A 5,930-nucleotide genomic window follows, 5' to 3' on the forward strand; every position below is an offset into this window, starting at 1 on the left:
CTGGGTCCGTCTTTAATTCCTCCCAAGGTAAACCCATGTCCGACTCCAGGGCTGGGTCCGTCTTTAATGCCTCCCAAGGTAAACCCATGTCCGACTCCAGGACTGGGTCCGTCTTTAATTCCTCCCAATGTAAACCCGTGTCCAACTCCACCACTACGTCCGTCCTTGATTCCACCAAGCGTAACCTTATTCGTGAACCCATGTCCGATGCCAGGACTTGGTACCTCTTTAATGGCACCCAAAGAAAAACGATTAAAAAATAAATTATTGTAATCCAAGTAGCTAACAGTATTCATAATATTTAATGGGCGAGCACTTATTATGATGGCTGAACCAAGAAAAACGAAAAGGGTTACGAGAGTTTCGAACTTGAAAATTCTTGCCATCTTTGAAATCTTTGTACGAGGAGAGGGAAGTTACAAACTTTCTTGTTGTGGTTTAGGTGTAAAAGTATAAAAGTTTTGGGTTCATAGTTATAGCAAAAAAAAGGAAGAAATTTGGATATTATTTAATTAATAATTAATAAATATTGTAATAGTCGTGACTTGAGACTTGCGAGTCTAACTTGGATGAACGGGTGCCAAACGACTTTTTTCAATGAAAAGTGCGATTTGTCTAGCAGACTTATTATTATTATTATTATTATTATTATTATTATTATTATTATTATTATTATTATTATTATTATTCAATTCGTTAGGTGAACCGATTAATCCTAGAGAGATCATCAGCTTTGTAGATAATCCAGAATCATCGTATTTGAACCTACGTGGTCACAAATGAATTTTTATTTTTTCTTGGATTTGAACCTGAGACTTCCAGGTATTTTTGACCTTTGCAGTCAAGTTTAAACCAATCAGGCACCACCCTTGTGGTTATTTATCGTTAGACTTATTTAATTTTGAATAATCACATAAATATTTGAAAAATTCATAGATAGCAATCGATTTTTATAATTATTTATATAAACAGACAAATTAATTTGAAGCAAAACTATATTCAATATTTGAACGATTAAACATAAAAAAAATTGCATTTTAAAATAATAATGAACTATAAATCTATTTTCATTTTAGAAAACTAGAAGGATGCTTGCATAATATAGCGAGATATATTTTAATTTTAATGTTTCGCTTTATTATTTATTTATGTCGATATAATACGGTTTTTAATGGTTTTAAGAAAGCGATAGTGTTTTTGTTTTTTAATAAAATATAAATTTAAATATATCATATGTTTTGGATAGAAAATATCGATATTAATATCAAATTCACTGTTTAAAGTTCTGTTTTTTTTTTGTGTAATTTCTTTAATTCAATATTTTATCTATAATGATTATCCTGATTATATTTTAGATTTTTTATATTCAAAATGAGATGTCTATCCCGTATTTGATTATGTTTATATATAGTTAGTTACACAAACTCAAAAATGAAGCTTTAATAAATTGTACTTACGCACAATTTACTTGTGATCTTGAATTTTAAGTAATATGCATCAATAAACAATATTTTATGCATATAAAATCGTTTTTTTATCAAATGCTTTATAATATAATACTAGTGTTTGATATCGTGCGTTGCACGATGACGATAAATTTTTTAAAAATTTATTGAAATTAGTTAAATGAGTCGATGATCACATTTAGATATTAAACTAATAAGAATCAATATTACCTTTGATATATGAATATAACTTATCATTATTTGTTGTTCTTTTAATATTATATATATATATATATATATATATATAATTATTAAGTCTTATATATCAATATTTTATTATATCAAACTTTGTGATTGGTTCAAAATCATTAAAAAAATGTTAAAATATTGATTATAATCATGAGGTGTATTAAGAAAATTATTTTACCATAATATATATCAATTTATCTTCTACATATATTCTCATAAAATATTTATATTCACCAAGCAATAATTGTGTTGTTATTTACATTGATATAATTGTTGAATATTTTTGCAATTTGCTTATATTAATTCATGATATACTCATTTGCAACATTGGTCAAGAACATCATTGAAACCACTTTTTTCTTACATGCGATAGCATAAAATGAAAATAATAGCTATTATGACCATTCTAGATATATAAGAGTCTGATTGATTTGTTATTTTTTCATTTGACTTGTTCAAGTTTTTTAGATTTGTTTTAGACAGTTCATAGTTTGATTTATTTATAAAAAAAATCCTGAAAATAGAGGTTTTAATAAAATTATGTAAAATAAAAGATATGTATTATATTGAATTTCATATATTAAATACAGGGATGGAAAAGTCTTTTACATATATCAAATATTTTAAAAAATTAAAAATTTAAGAAAAAAATGGGTTTCTAATGTTTAGAGGATAACACCTCATTATGTTTGGTTTCTTCTTTAARAATTAAAAATATTAGAAAATAATTTTCAAGCTCAATGCTAAGAAAGGAAAAAAAAATCACAATAGACCGAACATCAACAAAAACAAAAACTCATATCATATTTGTTTTCATGAATGACACCTCAAATCAACAAAAAAACAGAACACATCCACAAAAACTGAAATAAAGAAGAAGAATTGGGAGATTAAAAGAGATTATTATGCTAAACAATATTACCTTATTTCATCAAAGATTCATATGCCACTTTATCCACACAAAAAAAATCATATGCCTACATAATTACAACTTTAGTATGAATTCTCCGACTAAAAGACGAAATACTATACTTACATAAGCAAAAACTCATACTATGATTAGTCTTATTGAATGAGGCCTCAAATCAATAAAAATGCAAATCACCCCCACAAAATTATAACTGAATAGAAAAAAAGAATTGAGAGATTAATAGAGAGATTCATATGTTTGTATAATTCCAATTTTAGTGTGAATATCTCCAATTAAAATACGAAAATACTATACTTACATTAACAAAAACCCATATTATATTTCTCTTATTGAATGACGCCTCAAACAAACAAAAGTACAAACCACCTCAAAAACTGAATAGAGAGGAAGAATTGAGAGGTTTTTTTTCTATCCAATGTTACACTATTTCTTCAAGATTCATATGTCACTTTATCCACACACAAAAACTCCACATGCCTACATAATTCTAACTTTAATGTGAATATCTACGACTAAAAAAAGAAATATTATATTTACATAAGCAAAAACTCATACTATGATTTGTCTTATTGAATGACACCTCAAATCAACAAAAATGCAAATCACATCCACAAATTTATAATTGAACAGAGAGGAAGAATTGAGAGATTATCATAGAGGTGTACCACAAAATTATACATGAATAGAGATGAAGAATTCATAGATTAATAAAGAGGTTATCATAGAGATGTACCGCAAAATTATACATGAATAGAGATGAAGAATTGAGAGATTATTATAGAGGTGTATCATGAAGAGAAAATGAAAAATTATAACCGAATAGAGAGAAATAATGAGAGTTAAAAGAATATTTATTAGAGAGAACATGAATAGGTTGAAACAACCTAATTAAAGGATCTTAAATGTGAATATGAAACATAAAAAACAAATATTAAAGTGGAGAAACTTGAGAAAAGAAGAAAAAAGATAAATCATTTTCTTGTTTTGAGAAGATGTCACGTCATTGCATGTTGTTTCTTTTTTAATATATATATATATAGATTATATGGTAAATAAATGTCTGGAAACCAGTTTCTAAAATCAGATACACCAATCAATTATTGGGGTATATGATTTTAGAAATGTTTAAATAATTACATTAATATCAATATTTTTTAAATATCACGTTAATTTTTGTAATTATTTCTTATATTAATGTAATAAATGGTTCTTCCTRTTATATTAACAACTATTTTGTAATTTATAATACATATTTTAATTATTTAATAACTAAATATTAACACATATATATTATAAAAATATGTAATACAAGTTAAAATAAAATACACAAATCAAGTTTAATGTTTTTACTAAATTGAAATTAATTAATATTTATGTAGTAGCATTAATTTAATAAAATATAAAAATGAATTAATAGAAAGTATCAATGATAATAAAAATAATTTATCAATGATAAATAATATTAAAAATTTAAAAAGTAATCTTTTATATATGTGGCTCACACATGCCTAGGTTGCACGGAAATCAACTTGCTAATAAAAAGTATTAATACTAATTAAAATAATTGATATATATATATATATATATATATATGGAGAGCGGGAGAAGCGATCAAATGCAAACCATCCAATTTGTACAAACCGTGCAAACCACATTCATCCGTCGATTTCATTGTTTAATCTTATGAATTTTTTTTCATGAAATTGTTTAATCTGGTGAAATTGTTTCATATAATACTTTTTTTGATGAAATTGTTTCATATATAGTTATGAAATTGTTTTATATAATACTTAATGAAACTGTTTCATGTATTTCTTTAAAATTAAGATAATGAAGATGATAATATCCATGATTAACACCCTACACAATAAAAATAATTAATCAACCTCTCATAATTACAAAAAAAATGAACAAAATGAAAAATTATGATTGGTTGAATGAGGTTTGTACGGTTTGTACAAATAACGTGGTTTGCAAAGTAAAGCTCTTTTCTCTCTCTCTCTCTCTCTCTATATATATATATATAGAGAGAGAGAGAGAGAGAGAGAGAGAGAGAGAGAAGTTCAAACAAAAATTCCTATGATTTACGAGAATTTGGGAACATTTGTGGGTAATCAACTTCTTTTACCAATATAAAAAATAAAAAAATTTAATAAAGATAGTAATGTAATTAGGTACTTTTTTTTTAATTTATATGTAATTTTAATTAATTGTAATCATCCCATGATTTTAGATTGGAATCTGATCACGTAGAATCTCACGTTCCATCGTTTTCTGTACTTGAAGGTTCGGTCTTTGTGATATTCGAAGGCGTTTTTTCGTGTGATAATCAACATTGTTGTGATAAGTGTGTGCTCTATAGTCGAATGTGATGTGATAATTGCGATAAGCAACATCGTGGTGATAATAGATTACATCGTGTGATTAATCAGTGTGATAAACATGTGATAAAGGAATATACAGTGATAATCTTGTGAAATCGAATGTGGTAATTTTGATAAGCAACATTGTTGTGACAATCGATTTTATTGTGTGATTAATCAGTGTGATAAATATGTGATAAAGGAATGTGCAGTGATAATCTTGTGAAATCGAATGAGATAATTGTGATAGTCAACATGGTTGTGACAATCGTTTCTATCGTGTGATCATTTAATGTTATCACTTCAATTTCCAATTTTACCCTTTCATGTCTTAAATATTTTTGAATTTTTTTATATTAATTTAAATTTAAAAAATCCCTTACCTCTAATTTAAAACACATTACTTGGTTTATAGGATTTTTTTTGCGTTCTCGTAAATCATATGGGTTCTCGTTTGAGCTATTCTCCTCCCCCCACCCACCCATATACATACATATATGCATACATATATATATATATATACATACATATATACATACATATATATATATACATACATATATATATATACATATATACATACATATATATAGTTTGTTTCAAATACAATCTATTGCATTTGTACAACCAATGCAACCCAATAAATTGAAATATTTATGGAAATAATGAGACTTCATTTATTATGATTTAAATATTTATAGAATATGAATACGGTTCATTAATTATGATTAATATTTTATATTATGAAATAATCAAAACTTTTATAAATTACATATTCATCAAATTAAATGGACGGTTGAGATTGAGTTGTATTGGTTGTACAAATGTAAAAGGTTGTATAATAACTCACCCATCTCTCTCTCTCTCTCTCTCTCTCTCTCTATATATATATATATATATATACACATTAGTTGTGTACCCGCGCAATGCGGCGGGAGTCAT

Source organism: Cynara cardunculus, assembly GCF_001531365.2.
Source record: "Cynara cardunculus var. scolymus isolate 2C chromosome LG 7, CcrdV1, whole genome shotgun sequence".
In the NCBI taxonomy this organism is placed as follows: Eukaryota; Viridiplantae; Streptophyta; class Magnoliopsida; order Asterales; family Asteraceae; genus Cynara; species Cynara cardunculus.